Genomic DNA, 19,365 nt, shown 5'->3' with positions numbered 1-19,365 from the left:
GAAAGCTGATCCGTTAAAAAAGGCAAAATTAAAATTCAATACAGTGAAAATGAAGAGCATCCTAATAAAGCTACACGACTATTAGGAAGATATTTGTGAATGCACCTTATTAAAAATAAGTAATGTCCAACACAAAGCTGGAGCTTTGTGAGTAAATATAGTGAGGAGTAGTAAATATACGGTCCAAGAACGCACATTATAGATAAATGGTTCTGGAAGCTTTAGTAAAATATATACTCATTGCCTCAAACAATCAAAACAGAATCAAAACGGAAAGGCAGAATGGACACAAAAATGGACCTCTGAAAGATATCAAATTATAAGAGGTGTAACCCTGTAGTCATAGTAGAAACTGGGGGGGGGGGGGAATATTAATGCACAGAGCTGCATCCTTAGGAGGGAGGATGGAGAGGAGGAAAAATGTCTAATTGTAATTAAACTGAATAACCCCAGATGTGCCAGGTCTGGGAGGGATGAGAAGTCCCAGTATGAATTCAACCATTATCTCTAGAAAGAGGGTACAGACCCTGGTAGAGTAAAAGGATGAAGTTTCTAAAACACAGAACTATTCTGGAGCCAGTCAGCGTTTGTCAAAGAGTAAATATAGCCAGATGAAGGCATCTGAATTACAGATTGTATGTTTGTCTTTTATGAGGCACTCACAGCAACTGGGAAGTTTCAAACATGATGGACAAGCAGAATGTAAAGGACACCTAACTATCCCATCTAGCCAGCTGCAAAAGCAGATCTGTATTGATTTATTATTATTACTACCTGGTAGTCTGTAGTGCTGCTAAACACTTACGTGTTGCAAATATCTGGTGCTCAAAGTCATTATTTTACTTCATGTGCACTAAAATACTACTGCAAAATGCACGGCTGTCTTCTTTTGCCTGTTATGACAAAACTAACAGAAAAAGATTGTTCTCAGCTGGAATATATTACCAGAGTATGGAAACGGATCTCAGAGAAAGCAACTCAGGTCTTCAAGGGAGCAAAAGCAAACAGCGAGAAGTAAAGGAAGAAACAGCCACAAACACCTAAAAATAGCAAATCCAGTAGGAAGTTTCTCTACAGAGATTTAATCTGCTATTGTACTCAGATCCCGGTGTTACGAGTTAGAATCTACAAGAAGCTATCATCTTTAATACATCATCTCCTTCCTACTGTTCTTTAAAGCAAAGAAGCTGATTAAACATCCTGCCACACTCCGGTAACCTTAGCAGTCCATTTCTTCATTTCGTACTGTAAAAGGTCAGTCGCATGTTAAATTGTTCTTCTTTGTGTGAATTTGCACTAAGCACAAGACTAAGTCAATAAGGGCTGTACTTCTGCTCTCTCCCAACGAACCAAGCACCAAAAAAGTAGTAGATGGCATCTCATTTCACAGAGATTTATATATATGAATACTCTCGCTTGTTTTAAAAGTTTGGATTTTACTCTTGCCTAGTGAGGCTCCACATTAAGTAGCTTCTTATATTTCACCAGGACATTAATCTCTGTCAGAGCATTAAAAAAAGTTAACACCATTATCCTCATACTGCAAAGCAGATAAATATAGCGCTTCATAGTCCAATGCCACGGGTCCCAAACAATACTTTCCATCTCTTCCCTCTAATCTCCATGAATGCAAAGTTGACAAGTGGTTTCCGTAGTTACAGCAGCACACGGAGTGGGGGTGGGACAAAGATATTCCCAAACATTTCCCTATATGGAGAAACAGGCAGGCCATAACCATTTCCACCAAATGGAAAAGAGCGAACAATCTTTGCACAGCAGGAATGCTAAGTTTCTGCCTAAGGCAAGGGCTGATGGACCAAACAGCTTTCCAGTACGTGTGGTTGCTTGAGTTACAGAATACAGCCTGCAGGGTGGTAATGTTTAGTGGGCAGTCATGATCTGCTCTGAGTTTCAAGTTGTCAAACTGAGACAAAAGGCAGGACTGACCTTCACAGCATTTCCTGTTGCTTATGTGCTTCAGGTAACAGTGGCCTGAATGAGCAGGTGGATGGACTCTGTACCAAGCCAAAATATATCAGCTGTGCACTCTTTACTTGCTTGGAAAATTCATCCTAAACCTTTCAGCCCCCTTTCCCTTCCCATCAGGCTTTAAAGCAGTAATAGGCACTGTGCACTGGTGAGGTTGGGTGGTCCCCTTGGTATGTGTAACAGAAAGAAAAGGACAGACAATTATTTACAGCTACCCAAAGCACACACAGAACTCCTGATTACAGAGACAGCATAAAGCCCAGCCTCACAGGATAAAAAGGCAATACATCACAATTGGAATACACAATGCACTTATCACTCTTGGTATTTGCATTTGCTAACCTTTGAATCTAATAATACAACATTAATATTCTATTAATACAATGCTTATACAACATTTCCTTTCTTTTTCTTCAATGTATGAAGGGAACTGTCCTGTCAAACAACTGGGCAAGATATTGCTGGAACATCAAATCCTTTATTCTAAAAAAAAAAAAAAAAAAAAAAAAAAAGCACAGAATTCCTTGAGTAGGATACACAAGGTAGCAGTGCAGGCTGGTTGTACCTCCTCCCAGGATTTGGGCATAACAGCAAAGAGTTACAAGAGTCCTCCAAAAGGCAAGCACCTTCTCAGCTGTAAGCAATAAAGAACATCTGCTACTAAGACAAAGTAATGAACCAACCACCTGCATGGGGAGGACAGACAAGCCCTGCCCAGCCTATCCCCTCCAGACCCACAAGACTATTGTATAACGTAGGAGAACGAATGTGGAAGAAAAAATATTATTTTTAATTCTGGCCTTGTATCTCCCAAGACATAAGCCATAGTTTCATGAAGTTATTGTTATTAGATCATGAATCATAGAATGGCTTAGATTAGAAGGGACCTTAAAGATCATAGATCACCAAGCCCCCACCATGAGCAGGGCTGCTCTCACCAGCTCAAGCTGCTCAGGGCCCCTCCAACCTGTTCTTGAGCACCTCCAGGAATGGGGCATCCACAGCTTCTCTGGGCAGCAGTGCCAGTGCCTCATCACCTTCCGAGTGAAGAATTGTAGTTTCATGAGCAAGCATGCAGGGAGAAGGTCAGTGCAAGAAGACGTTTCTTTGTCCTTCAGTCATTTACTCTCAGTCCCCATACACTCAAACCCCTGAGCAGCTACACACCAAACTGTGACAGGTCAGCAAACTGATTTTATTTTTTAATTAAACCAAAAGCTAGTCTTTTTTTTTTTTTTTTTTTCTTTTTCTTTTTCTGGGTTGTTGGCTTCACTGTAAAATAGAACTCACACTGAGAGGCTACTAGAAAAGAAGAAATGATTAATTTTAAATTGGGTTAAATTCTAAAGTAATGAATTAGTGAAAATATTATTCCATGTATTTTTTGAAAATGTAACCATAATTTTCTCCACTAATTTCAATAGTGCTTATTTAATTTAATAATTTATTAAATAAATAGTTAATTAAGTTGCTTATGTTAGTTGCTTAGTTAATTTAAATTTTCTTTAAAATTTTCTGTCCCCTGCTGGGGACACTTAGGAGCGCTGAATGCAAAGCAGAGAAGATAATTATATGCTTCAGTCACCAGATGTAGCCTATAGGTATGCTGGTCCCACTACATCCAATTTCATCTATTTTTAATAGCAAAGTGGTCCTGAACCCTCCCAAGTCTGTCTTGTGCACCATATGACAGCAAGCCTGTGTCAGCAACACTGTAATACAGTTTTTCAGAAGAAGAATGAAGAGCAAATTCTCCACTTGAAGTTGAAGAGAGATTTATCCCACAAAAATATGCAACACATCATTACACAAATCAAAGCCCAGGCAGGACATCAGCACTTGAGTTTTATGGAAACTTTAATGGGGAAGGGTCAAGGATTTGATCTGATGTCCAAGCAAAATGTGAGTTATAGCTTGTACAGTGGCACCTCAGTTATGCTGAGAAACTATTAATTTGATATTATGAAAACAAGATCTTCAGCTATGAGGTTCCCTTATACTTGGAGCCTTTGACCCTGGTTTATCCTGGAGTTCAAGCCCTGATAATCCGTGTGCTTGAAGCTCATCTTGGTGGATAATGGAAAATTCTGCTCCATTTCCTCTGGGACTTCATGCTCATTAGTCACAGCATACCAATTAAAAGCTTTGTTAGAAAACCAGAGGAATGTGACACAGCACATGTACAAACCAGGAAGCTTCATTCACATATAGCATGGATGAATGGCTCTGTATGGAGAGCCAAGCATCGCATTAGCAGGTCGTGTGCATCAGCATGCAAGATCAACAAAAGACATGCAAGAATTTTTGTCAGCACTCTCAGTAAGCAATGGATTTTAATTTTGAACAATGAGAGTTACAGTATTTTTCAATGCCTACGCCTTTCTTCTAACCAAATATAAGGCAAATTTTTGTTTAAATTTACATTTTCTTGCTTGCATTGGCAATCATCGAGTAGGAAATTACTAACCATCACACCAGCTACCAGCCAGATTATTCTCGTAACAATTAGAGGTGAAGCTGGGGTTAGTGCCATGGCAAGGTACTTATGAATTAGAATAACAACTATTTTCAAAAGGGATTATTGCCACTATGAACCACTGTCAAGCATCTGTAGAAGCAGTTGTTAATTAAGGAAAGAACAGAATTCAGACTCAGCGTCTGTACTCTGATCATGCAGCTAATAACCAACTCTGCCTCACTCAAAACAGATGTGGGATTTAACACTCATATTTTTGCAACAGTTTATACTACAGATCTTAGCTAAACTCTTTAATACAGAGCTTGGAAAAAAATAGTCAGCTATAGCTAAAAAAAAAATCATTGTGTTACCTACTTCATTACCCTTTAATTCTATTGCAGCATTTTCCCCATAGTGAACAAGCTGTTCTCAAGAAGCTTTAGGGTTAACTCACATTGACAGCACGCTATAAGCCTCACAGAGGCAATAACTCCACCTTTCAACATGTATCTTCATTTCTACCACTCACATGTGGCTCAATGGCAAACTTTAGCATATTTCTTATATTATAGACAGAATATTTTGTAAAATATTCCATCGGTGACAGAGATGATCACACTATGAAAACTGCAACATGAAAGATCAGTTGGAGGAGAAGATATTATTGAAAGATAAGAGTGTCTTATAACCACATGAAATGGCCTACAGAGAGGGAGCAGGGACCTGCTGGAGCTGAGTCTTTACTGAGGACGATGGACTTGGGCCCAGAAATCTTCACCTCTGCCATCCTTGCATCCCCTTGTGCCACCACTGAGCGCGCTAGCTGCCCACTCATAGAATCATTAAATCATTAAGGTTGGAAAAGACCACTGAGATCATCTAGCCTACCCATCTACTCCACCATTCCCATCAGGCCATGTCACTCAGTGTCACATTCACATTTCTTAAACACCTCCCTGGGCAGCCCGTGCCAACACCTCATCACAATTTCTGAGAAGAAATTTTTCCCAATATCCAAACCAAACTTCCCCTGTCACAATTTAAGGCCATTACCTCTCATCCTATTGCTGTCTGGCACCTCCCTGCTCCAACCACTTTGGCTGACCATTAGTTGGAACTCACTAAAGCCAAGCTGGACAATAGCTGCCCCAACAGCAACACAGGTGCTATCATTCTTTGCTTTATCACTCAGACCCACTGCTAGGGAGTTTCATGAAAACTTATGTAGATGATCAAGTCTCCTCCCTTCCCTGATGTCAGATGAATGGTGGGAAGCAAAGCCAATGGAAATTCCAAAGAGAGGTAAGGAAGCTAAAGTTGGTTGGTAGGTTGGGTCCTTCTGCAACCCAACTCCTCCCAGCCACCATAATGAATGCTTTCTCTATGAAATGCTGGATTTTCCTCATGTTTAGGTCTGATGTGAAGTTACTCTGCCCAACAGTGGTGAAAGTGAAGGTGAAAAATAACCTGAAAATCAAGTGATAAATAAGAAGCTGCTTCATATGAATTCAAAGAACAAGATTAAAATTTCTGAGAACTCTGGGGATTTTTCTGCCAGTTTTCTCAGTACTCTTATTACAAATCCATATCCTGTTTGGGAGATGCGAGCAGGAGGCACAGTAAAAGCTTTTGAAAACATTCTATGGGATCTTGAAAGTAAATAACTGAGAAGTCCTTGGTTTACTAACCAGAGTTAAAAGATCTCCTAACACCTCCTCGCTCCATCCCCAGCGAAATCCAAAAGAGATTTTGGACTCCTCATTTACTTCCTGGGTTTTGAGCATTTAAGTTACAGGATGATGATATACTCACAGTTCATACTTTGTAACTCTAGATTCCGTTTTTTGGGTGTTTTTTTTTTCCCTGAACTTGGAGGTTTTAGTCCACTTTTATGATTCCAGGAATTGGAACACCACAAAAACCAAAAGCCGAAAAAAAGATACAAGATTTTTTTTCCTATCAAAACCAATGACGCCTTGCTTAATGCATTTATCAGTTCACATTCATACTAAAACAAATTAATAAAGTAATAAAAATAGGAGTGCTATTTTTTAAGATGTCTTAATTTTCCTTGCCCAAGTGCCTTTTATTTTGGATCAGTTTGGTGAGTGCTAACACACTAATCCTAACGTTAAGTAGCCACAGGAAAACAATCTTCTGTTGACGTTCACCAGGACACGGCACACACAGTCTCTCTCTGATGCAAATATCTGCTTTTTTGTCGCTCTGATTTCTCACATTGCCTTTTTACTTTATGTTTAACGGACATAGCTGAAAGTAAAATTTAGTCCACTGTCTTGAGATAGCTTAAGTCTCATGCATTCAGTGACACATAAAACCTATTTGCACTTTAAATGGAATGTTGTTTTAGCACTAAAATAATTCAAAAGCTAACCAGTAATGTGTGCCTGTCCTTCTAAACACCCACTGTAAAAAAGTGGAAAAATCACTCGTGAATGAGTGGAACAGAACTTCAGGATAAATATTTGGTTTTAGATAACTGCATACAGCCCATAGGAAAGAAAAATCTACTAATAAAAGAATAAAATGCAGATGTATAGACATCCTGAACTAGTAACTTAGCCATTTTCATCTTCAGAAGGGTGAATGTTTCAGTATACAAAACACATGTAAACTAATGGATTAGTACAGTAATTCTTTCCTGTAGAACAAAATAGTTCACATTCACTTATAGTAGAAGTCTAAAGAAGTACCAATTTGCTATTTTCTTTTTAAATTAATCCAGAGTTTCCAGTTAGTAAACAAATACAAAGCACCTGAGGGTTATTTTGCTGGGGTTTTTTATTGTTGTGATGGTTTTTTTCCTGTAAGGGTTTGTGAAATCTTTTGGCCTTCTTTGTATTACATATCTCAGCATACCCATTTTAGCTTAAAGAAAGACTCAGCTTTTATTAAAAAACGCATATATGGATAAATCACATTGTGACTTTTTCCTTTGTACTCCCAGAGACAACCACCACCACCTCGCTCCTGTCGTGTTACGGTAACGTGAGGACTTTTGAAGCAAACTGAAACAGGCTCTGAAGTTGTGCACGTTAAAGGAAAACACATGGAGGATTCTCTGCTGCCGCCTCCCCACCGAGACACAAACTCAAGGAGGTGAGGAATGTACTTATTGGATGCACTCAGGCCATTCTGCGCTGCATAGCCATCCCCTGCCCTAGCCACTGCTCATCTCCCTTCTAACACTGTTCACATTTGGAAATTCTTTGTTTTTCTGTTCACATAAATCTACGTGCTGCACATTGAGTTTGAGCTTAGCTGTTAGTTCCTCTTGTCGCCTGTCCACAGCCCTCCATCCCTGCCCTCTGCCCTTATCTGAGATACACAGCTTCAGGTTGCGCACGCAGTACCTTGCAAAAGCATGATCTGGAAAATTAATTCTTGAAAGAATTTTTTTTTTTTCTTCCCCCTTCTCATCAAATATATGTTTCTGTTTCTGGAGCCTGCAGGGATCACTTTCCAATCAGATGGGGGTATTGGCTGTGCTGGCACACGTTTACCTTCCGTGCAGAATGGGAGCTGCACACAGCCCAGTGCAGGAATAGTTCTAACCAGCAATGTAACCTATTCTGTCATACTTACACAGATAAACTCTCAGAAAGTAAACAACAAAATTCTTCTTTAAAAATTGTAATGATGATGGTGATGATAACAGAAAAGCTTCCTAGAGGCACTGTCCTGCTTTTAGAAGGGGATACTTTTCTGCCCTCTGTTCTTTGCCTTAGCAGCCCGGTCATTCCAAAACAAGATAAATATCTAGCAATCATTTTGACTCATTTTTAAGTGCTTCCTTCGCTGATTTCCTTTAAATTTTTGAAAGACCTGTCCTTCAAACGCACTCATAAGACCTGGGGGAAACCTCTCCTTGTCCACCTTTGAGTGTTTGGGGCAGTGCAATGAAAACACTCCCCAGAAGGGCTCTACGTTTCTGTACTAAAGGAGCTTGTTCCACCACCCCATTTAGCAGCTCACTACATGCTAGATTCAGTTATTTTCCTCTTGAGGAACCAGATAAATCTCCCTTCACATTTCTTCAAAGCTTCTTCCCTATCATCAGTCTCCTGCCTCACTCACCTGCTCTTCAGACTCTTGATTATCCCAACTAGAGCCACAGACAAAATCCAGACAGCCGTTTGAAGAGCTCTCAAGGGCAACCAACCTCATATTATGCTGTGGCAGGGAAAAATGGGCGCAGTCTCCCCTCTCCATTGTCTTAATGAAGAATCCACAGACCTCCACAGCACTGAAGCCAGCAGCATTATTTTTACAGCTACTGATTTGGCCATCATGAAGCTTTAACTTTTCACCCCCAGGATGGTGTTTGCTCACTCTTGGTGTATGCAGTCAACCTCTAGGAGTGGTCAATACCACAGAGGAATCTCAGGTAGATATTAATGGTAAAAAGAAAAACATGCATAGCAAAAGGAAGAAAGGTGAAAACTGAAACCAGACACAACACTGCAGCAAGGGGACAAAAACCTTTTACACTGGGGAGAGCAAGAAGTGGGAAAGCCAAGGGAGAATAGAGGCATGGTAAAAGAGTAACATGAAACAAAGCTATGGGAAAGGAAGATATGACAACAGTGAATAGAAATAAGACCTTTTAATTTTGAATACAACATGAACTTTGGCAGTCTGTGACTTGTGTGCCTGCGAATTTTATTGCACAAACCTATTTCCAGAAGGTGATGCTGATCTAGATACTCCACTGACATCAAATGCTACTCTTGAGGGCTGGTTATTCAAGGGCTGTGACTGTGATTCTTATATAGGAAAAAGGCAAAACAGGAAAGCCATGAATGCACATAGAAAAGACAGGAACCTACTCTGCTTACACCAATGAGTGTACTACCTGAAGAAAAGATACACTGCTCAAATAAACATGCAAACAGTAAAGCTAGCTATCAGACTTCACTAAGGCAGTATCTCTTTCATTTATAAACTGCGGAAAGAAAACACAGATTTACAGATGTTCTTTCCCCATTGCTTTAGGGGGCTTTTTTAAACAAAAAATAGAACATGGTACTGGAACTGTCCCATTTTTGAAGAGGGAGCTATGTAGCACATCTCCCCATACTGACTATTCTCTCAAGTAAGTATTTGCAATCTCTCTCAGTAACTGAACCAAAGAGAAGATTTAAGCTTTGATAATGACTGTTGAATTTCAAATAGTTTGAATGAGCAACCCCCAAAACTTCAAATGAATATTCAGATTTCATTCCGCAGCATGGTCTGCAAATTGAGGATAGAAATCTCAGATGATAGCTATCTTAGACCTCCTCCAAGATCCTCTCCATGCCCTAGTTATGTCTAAGCAGCAAATAACAGGAAAACACCAACACATGTGGCTATGCAATGCAGACACACTTAAATATTCAGAATGAAAAAACTATTGAGGGAAAAGATTTGATGAGAAATTGAAGAGTTTCAAATAGTTTAACTTCACGTCTAAATTTCTTAACTAGTTTATAATTTTTAGCTCCTGGAAAGATGCAGTCTCCTGCCTACAGTGGTTTCCAGAGGTGACTCATCACTGCCTTTAACCAAAAATCCTCCCCCATGCCCACACTTGCTGCTGACCTTGCATAAAGACTAAGCATAGTGTGAATCAAGGACAAGGTCTATCCCTGATAGAGCCCCTCTTAGCCACCAGATTCACATTTTAGCTGCACTATAATAAGTAAGTCAAAAGAAATGCAATTGAATGGATACAACCAAAATTCCAAAGGTAACTACTTGTAAAACAGGACTACACACTGCAAAGAAAATGTTGGAATGGAAGCAGCGTGGTAGGTGAGGAGCTCACACCTGGCTCATGGCCCCACATTAGCAGTGACAAAAGTTAACAGAATTCCAGAAAATTCCATTTTCTGGACATGCTCTCTCTTCTATACAAGTTTGTGGGTAACAGCAACAGCCTAACATTTTCCCATGATTCATTTCACAGAATCACAGAATCATTGAGGTTGGAGGGGACCTCTGGAGATCATCTGGTCCAAACTCGTGCTCAAGCAACCGGCTATACTTGCTAAGCCTGGGTAAATTATCATTTACATAAAATTAATTGCATAAAAAAAGAGCAAAACACAGTAGTCTAGTCCCAGGAAAAACTTTGCAGTATCTTTACCTTTACCCTTAAAAGGCTTCCACCATGTATCATCCCCAAGGACAAATGTTTTGGCAGAAGGAGAAAGCGCACAGCACGCTATCAAAGTTAAAGATTTGTTTTTGCTCCCACAGTTATGACTTACACATTTCACAAAATCAACAAACAATCTACGCTATTTCAGATATGGATCTCTTCCATCTCAATGGGACTTAATTCCTTACTGCTGAAAAAGGAAGCCCAAAAAAACCCTGAATAACTGAAGTGACATTATACAAAACATAGCCTCAGGCTGCCGATATTTTTATGCGCATTGAAGGAAAGGCTGCATTACTGAGCTAGACCAAATGCCACTTCCAGCAGAAACCTTTCATTCTTATTTGCTGCCGTGAGGAGGATTACATTACATAGCACTGCACTGAGCCCATTTATAACATTCTATTTTTTTAATCACGCTATAAAAATAATCAGCTCAGCTACTCACACGAATCCTAGAAATATTAATACAAGACACGAGCTACTCTTTTGCTGAGAGATTTTCTTCTGTATGCTAATATGAGAGCCATAAAGTTTACGCTTCCCATAAGTTGCAAGAAATTGTATTTTACTGCAGAAAGCTAACATCAAAAATAATTACTGTTATAAACATACAGCAAAATACAGTCACACTGGGCACATATCAGGGTTTTATGTGAAAAATTTAGCACAATGCCAGCTGCTGTATAGTTTGGCTTTTTTCAGATGTACAGTGTGAAAATGACTTTTCCCAAAACAGAGGAAAAAATGTTGAAAATTAAAAAAAAATTAGAAATGAAAAACAAGTTTTGCTTAAATAAAACTGGCCACATAATAAAATGTGCCAAATTAAGATAAGCATCCACAAACAAGCAAAAATCTGTTAAAAATGATTGTGTTGTGCAATTTTTTTTTTTTACCAATGAGATCTATACAGTCTCTTCCTCCCTTCAAAAGCCAAAACACATGAATTTATGAGAGAATCACTGCTCTACTTTCATCAGCATTATTTTTAAATAATCTTTCCTTCTCATCCTCCCAATTTCTCTATTTGCTGGGATTATTTTTTTTTTTTTTTCAAATCCATTTCTTGGAGGACCTACATCATATATAATTTTTTTCATAAATCAGCAGTTTGTCTGAAACTTAGACAGGTGTCATTCCACCATGCTCCATATTCAGAAGCCCAAGCTTTCAGCTCACAGATTCTCCACACAAATTTACAACTATTCCTTTCTGTGTTATAACTATCTTTTTAATGAGAACCCTTCTACATACAAGACAGCAATCATATTTCTTATCAGTTTTCTTTTTTACAGTCACACAAAACAAGAATTTTAATCTCTCCCCATAATCCAGCCTCTCCATTCCCCAGGTGATCTGGAAACCTACCTCTGCAGCTATTCCAGCTGGAATTTATTTTAAGTGCACATGGCCACACTGACACAGTTTTCCTAAATTCTGCTTTACCCACGCATTAGTAAAACAGCAGTAAGGCTTCCTTGCATTGCAAACATGCTTTGTGATGTTTTAGAAGATCCATGATACAATCAAGTTCTTCTGTTTTCTACATACGTAGCACTGTGATGTATCAATCACCCTGAGATTAACATACTTGTGTCTTTCCACATAATCTGGCACAAGCTGCCAAAATGCATGGCCCAGCACTTCTCACAGCAGCCTTTTGTCTAATTTTTTATCCCCTGTTATTCCACCTCAACTGCTCACGTCATTTCTTCTACGTGAAACTCCCATTTTCAGCATAATAATTCTGATAACTTGAGTCATCTTTTCTTCTTCTTCTTTCTTTTTTTCCATAGTACTGCTGTTTTTGTGCGCTAAGGTCAATGAAAACATTATTTTTAAGCAATCCTGTAATCAGTCACTGAGATCTCCTTTGGCAACCTCCAACTCCAGCCCACTTTTGTCTTCTAGATATCTTTTTGATTCTCTTTCCTCTCCCACAACTCATTTTTAATTCCTATTTCAACAAATTATTTTCTACACAGCAGATAACAAATACAGTACTTTGTTCAAGTCCATATAGATTTGACATATTACTCACTCAGAGTTAGAGAATTATCCATCTGTTCAGTTAATTATATCACCATATTCAGGCATGATCTATTTGTGATGATCTTAAATTGCATTTTAACTAATTTATCATTACGTCATGTTTTGTGTAATTATTTCCTTAAAACTTTGTAGTAAAGGACTTTCTACTGTTGAGATAATAATAATGCTTTTGAGTCATTTTTTCTGATTTAAGAACTATTTTTTATTTACTCCCCCACGTAGTACCAGTTGCTGATGTGATATATCTATTAGAAGTATTTGCTGTTGGAATTGCAATTATATTTTGCAGGTTTTGCATGTAGATAATGTGGTCTCCTCTGATTTAAACAATTACATAATTTAAGTTTTGCCTCCCCCTGGAGGTGAGAATTTCCATTTCTGCATAATCATTCCAGTTAGCTGCCCTGTATCCCAGGCTTAATATCACCATTAGTTTATGAGGAGTGCTACCTATTGCATCTAAAACCTATTCATCTAACTGTTAATGCCATTTTTCCACCCTCTTTTACACTGGCTGCACTTCCCTTCTTTTTCAATTTTTATAAGATTTATTTTAAAAATTTTGTATCATTAGGTAGTCTCTTTAAAATTCACAGCTCATTTCCATTTTTTTCTAATATTTATGGTATATTTCTCTATCTTGGTCAATCCCCTTTCCATTCCTTGAAGACACCTCACTTATGATTAATATTATTTATAGGATTTTTTTTTATTTTTTATTTTTACAATCTATATTAATTGTATATTAACTCAAGCAATTGTTAGAACCTTTGGTTGAAGATGACACCCATGCTACTAAAAACTAGTCCCTGTATTTTTGTTCTTAATTAATTACCTATGTTTTGCAATTTCTCAAATATTTGTCTTTGGAAACACACATACTTTACAGACATATAATGGTTTCTGAGCCTCCCTCACTGTCCTTATTACTACCCATCTTTGCATTACTGAAACACTTTGGATTACATCTTGGGTTTTTATTCCAAGTGAATTTGATATCAAGTCATTTTCTGTTACCCACTTTGTCCCATTTTCCCTTTCTCAAAGCCTGATGCCATTAATGCACACAAGCATCTAACCAAATCTATTTGCCAATGCAAGCATTCCTAGATACACTGCCATTTTTTCAATAACACCTCTTCTCCCCTCAGCATCAGTAGCACTCAGATTTCCATGCACTTGCCTTGATCTTTATGTTGATGCACTAATGCGTGATTTATGTTGATATGTCCCAAACGCTCAGCCAGATGATGAAGGATTCGTTTGCTAACTGAATCTTTACTTCACAGTTTTTATCAACAGTGAGACCTGTGTTGTTTTTTTTTTTTTCCTGCCAGCTACTACCTAATAATATTGTTCCTTTATCCACTTCTGTAGTCTCATTTATCCAATTTTAATTTCCCTGTGCCTTCGAGGCTTGTAAAGGGATCACATGGGTTTCTTTTGTGCTTTCTCCAGTATCCCATTTCTTCAGTTTAAAACTGTTCTCATCAATCTCATAAAATGAGGAAGCTGCATATTGGCTACCGACTGACAGTAACTTTGTTTTTTCACAGTCTTATTATGATGAAATAGCACTTCATTGCACAGTTCATTTTACAACCTTCTCATGTCTTCATATTCTTTCTCTATAAGCTGAACAACTCCATTGGAGCTCATCTTAGCACTCCATGCCACCATTTCCCCATCTTTTTACAGTCACTCTTGCTCTACTCCAACAGGAATCACAGTCATCCATCAGTCAGAAAAGGATTTCTTCCATTCCTCTCTGGTTTCTTCTCAGATTCAGGTATCTCACACCTTTGCAACTAGTAAACTTTTTGCTCTCTGGATCCTTCTTGGTGTTCCCATCTGTCCTCTGCAGGTGATTCATGATGATCACAGTCTAAACCCAATATATTCTTTAATTTGTATTAGGTAACTACCTTACATATCTTAGATTTCCCCTCCTTACCTATTTAGCAATTCTCTTCAATAAATCTGCATAATTATTCCAGCAAAATACTCCATTACTCCCTTACTGAAAACAACCATCGAGCTCACATTACACTTTCTTAGAAAATTATCTGTAAAGTGTTTGGGTTCCTAAAGAAAAATATTTGAGAAACTGCAGACAGTAAGTAATTAATCTGGTATTAGAAGTACAGGAGCTACTATGTAAATCTGGCATTCATGGTGTCTTCAGTTGAAGATTCAAAGACATATTACTCACCCTCTAGACACCTCAACACTGGGGCTGAGAGAGAAATTATCACAGAATGGCACCAGTTGGAAGGGACCTCAAGGATCACGAATCTCCAGCCCCCACACCACAAGCAGGGCCACCAACCTCCCCATTTAATACTGGACCAGGTTGGCCAGGGCCCCATCCAACCTGGCCTTGAACACCTCCAGGGATGGGGCGTCCACAACCTCTCTGGGCAGCCTGTGTCAGCTTCTCATCACTTGAATAGTAAAGAACTTCCCCCTGACATCCTACCCTTTTATTATACAACCCTAATTATACTTGATTCTAGGTATTCTTTCACCTTTCTTGGCATAGTAACACTTTCTCTTATTTACTATTCAATGTACAACTCTTTTCAGGTTTTGAAGCCATTTTGATAAACTATACTAAAAATAGTAATTCTTGCATTAGTCAGGGCCAACAGCTATGCCTTCATCCTAATCTCAACTCTATTCAAATTTGTTGACAAATTCCACAATATACCAACATGATCATAAAGACAGAATAGCACAAAACTAAAACACACTGAAATTTTTTGATGGGATAGTTTTTCCTTCCAAATATCCAGTCATGATGCAATTAAAACATCATAACTTATGCAGCCACGCATTTTCCAGTTTTGCTTTGATACAGTGCTGTGAATTTCCTGTGACTCTTCCAGAACCTTAAAGTATACAGCATTTTTCTTCAAGTTTAAACTCTTAAGCTACATGCTTATGCTAGATATCAGTTTTCTTCTAATTTTAAAATTTAACCATTTTTTCCACCCACTGTTTTTAAGGTGAATTTCTGAATATCATGCCTGCAATGACAACTATGAATATCAAAGTCTCAAAATCAAGGAGCAAATAACAAGGAACTCAACACATACGCATTTTAAAAATATCATTAATTCTTAAGCATATTAATAATTTTGTTGTCTATCTTTAATAAATAGCTTTTGTACATTTCAAGTTGGCAGCTCTCACTGGCATCCTGCTTAGAACCACTGAAACTTCCTGTGAAATATCTTGCAGGTCACTGTCCTATACTTTTTGCTAAGCCAAACTTAAGTCTACCCTGGATCAATTCCCAGAAACTTATACCTTGCTAAAGATGACTCCTGACTGAACAACTGAACAGCAGGCTTTGGGAGGCTTATACAATCTCACAAAAGTCAGCAGGAAAACAGCTCCCAGTGCCTAGGTGGGGAATTAAGACTGAGCGCTTCACAATCTGCTCACCTTGCATGCACAATGAGGTTCACTGCTCTACTGACTTTTCAAAAATGATTCTATACGCTTTCAATATCTTTTTTTCCCCTGCATTCTTCTAAAAACAAACTTAAAGACAACGTTTAATATTGATTTGTTTCCTAGGAGTTTCAGTGCTGCATCTGAAACAGAGTACATGGAACTGGTGAGAGTGCCCACAGTAGTACCACCACTACTTGTGTAGTTTCACAACATCCCCTTTAATGAAAACATCCCTTCTCACCAGCTTCACTTTGAGACACTCTCACACCTCACATCCAAGCTTTATGGCAGCTTTCTCTATATACATACTAAGACCAACCACAATAATTCTTTTTCATTTGAGCTTTGAAGAAGACAGACAAAACAAGGAAGCTCTAGCACTCTGCTCCAAGCCAAATAGCAGCTCTGACAGAAGATGTATTGGTCTCATTGCTGGCCCCAGGAATGCCATTTGATGTTAGGATGAAGGTGCCACAGAGAGCCCACAAGATATACAGCAGAGAGCCAATACATTTATGTGACTTACCCAACTCTCTCCTTGAAGTCTAATTGTAGTTTTGCTTATAATTAAGGCTGCCCATCACCTTTCAAAGAAAAGCTGTGTTCTCAAGTTGCTATAAGTCTTATGTCTGCAGTGATATTGCACAGACATTACATAAAAGTGGAATTTCATTTAATGAGTTACAACTTTGTTTTGCTACTTGGCTATAATCAGACAAGAGAGGGCAGGAAATTGACCTCCAAAATGATTTCCCAGGGAGTGGAGATTTATAATGAGAAAACTTTCAAGAAACCAGAAGTGTTGTCTTCAGATGCATCACGCTGACTTGTCCAGATACAAAATCCATAAGGCATTTTGCACCATACAGAAAATATCAGAACTTTGGCGTAGCGGGGAGGAGCATGCTCCTTCCAAGCACCCATTTATTTTCAGGTCAGTATTGTAGCATTCATCAGTGCAGTCTGGGGGACAGAAGACCTGTGTTATTTAGTTGAAGCAGTTTTTAAAAGATGAAAGGAACATTCTGCAGGATGCCTCACAGGATGCAATTCCTTTAACAAATGGCATGTCTGGCTTTAATAATTGGACGCATTTCTTTACAAACTACAGAAACAGTTAAAAGAAGAGTTTCTTTGGAGTCAAACATTGGAAAGAGGATGAAAGAAATAACAGAACCTCTTAAAGGTAACGCTCACATTACCATAGAAAGAGGAGACCTTTTGTAATATACAGCCATACTGTTAGATTAACTAAGCTGCAATTTTAAAAACTAATGTTAGAGAGAGTAAATATACCCTAAACCAGAATGCATTACATTACTGCAATGCTTTAAACATGACGACATGTTGTTGATCAATGTTATTTACTATCATTACACACACACCTGCTAGACAGCCACATCCAATAAAGTATCAGTGTCCTCATCACAGCTTGTGGTTGCAGTTCATCAATCGCCAGATGAAGCTGTGGCATGCTGAACTCGGTCTGCATATCACTCACTTGCTACTCAAGGGATGTGATGCAAAAATGAGCCTTGGCATCCCTTGGCTGGCACAGTGGTGTGTACAGCTGGGGGAAAGGAAAGGGGAAGGCTGTCCCCAGCTCCTAAGCTCATGACAAGACAGAAACAACGATAATTGCACACACCCAAGTGGGTGTTTAGTCTGCCTGCTAAAGGCAAATGAAAGACACCCCAAAGTCTTATAGATAGATGAAGGCAAAAGAAAAGAAAAAAACAGATGAATAATTATTACTCCTGATGCAGAAGAATTTTGTTAAGGCTAGGATAAACCATAGTTCTTATTCACTATAAATCAAAGGCTACAGATTCCGGACTTCCTGCATGCCAAGTCCAAAAATTTTGCCTGGAAAGTGAATACTGGAGTAATCAGTTAAATTAGCTACTACAACTCACTGCTCTTCATTTCTTTGTAGATGGTTGCCGCAAGACACATCAAGAAACATCAACACACACCAAAAACTGAAAGCAAGTTTTCTGTGAACATTAATTGTGACCATGTAATGGGACTACTCAATACCACAGCAGTTCGGCTTAGTCAAACTGCTTGAAAATTAATGATGCTTATGAGAATATTTAGCACCAGTGCAGGTAGGATCCAATTAATGTCGCATCACCTAATGAATAAAGTTTTCTTTGGTTATCTGAGGTATTACGTTCTTTTGAAAATTGAGAAGAGCTGTGACAGTTTCATAGAACTCCCCTTGTGACAAATATAGAAGTATCTTGCTCCCCTATCCATAGCTATCAGGCTCCCAAGGGGCTTAAACACACTGCTGATTCCTCTAGGTTTGCCTGTGCTAAGGGCATTTAATAAAGCAAATGGTGGGAGTGTTTCCTTTCTTTACTTCAAGTCTATTTTAAACCCAGTCATAGAGAACTGAGAAAGTAGAAGAGAAAAGCCCAGGGCTCAGACATAAGTCTATCAAGCCTTGCAAAAATTTGAACATTTAATTTTTCTCATGATTTACAGAATCAAATCTCAAGTATTTAGAATGGACTTTAGCATTATTGAACGTACTCTTTAGAGAGTCATTTATGACTCAGAAGATATTTGTATCAAATTTTGTAGGAGTAACTTAACAATCATTTAAAAGAGATCTTATACATTATTTTACCATCTTCAACACAGCATAAAAGACCTTCATTCAGTTTCCCCATTAACACTGTCAATATATATCAATTCTCATTTGAAAATTTCAGAATCCTTTACTACATCCTGACTGCTCAGAACTCTGAAGTATTTTAAGCCATATATCAGCATGGTGAAAACAAGACACAGAATTTGACAAGCCACAAATTATGACTCAGTCAGAATCCAGCTTCTAATGAGTTTCCTAACACACACATTATCCTTTACGCTGCCTTCCACTTTCCACCCGATCCTATTCACCATCAGACTCCTCTGATCTGGCAATGAGCAGATTGCACCTTCACACTGACACTACCTGTAAGTCACCCCCTTCTACCTTCACCACTGACATTCATGGCAGCTACAGCAAACCAGATTATTCAAACTGGAAGCGAATCTGTGTCTGCCTTTCATGTCCTCTAAGAAGGCACACAGAAGAGAACCATAAACAAACCCCTTCAAATACTTTTTAGAGGGTTAACAAAATCTCTCTAAATAGTCCCTGGTGCAATCTAAGAGATCTTTCATTTCATATATTAGTTTCTTTAATGATGCAAGAATATCTAGTCCTATCAGCCGGTGC

Source organism: Tetrao urogallus, assembly GCF_951394365.1.
Source record: "Tetrao urogallus genome assembly, chromosome: 7".
Classification (NCBI taxonomy): domain Eukaryota; kingdom Metazoa; phylum Chordata; class Aves; order Galliformes; family Phasianidae; genus Tetrao; species Tetrao urogallus.
This window is presented reverse-complemented; position numbering follows the sequence as displayed.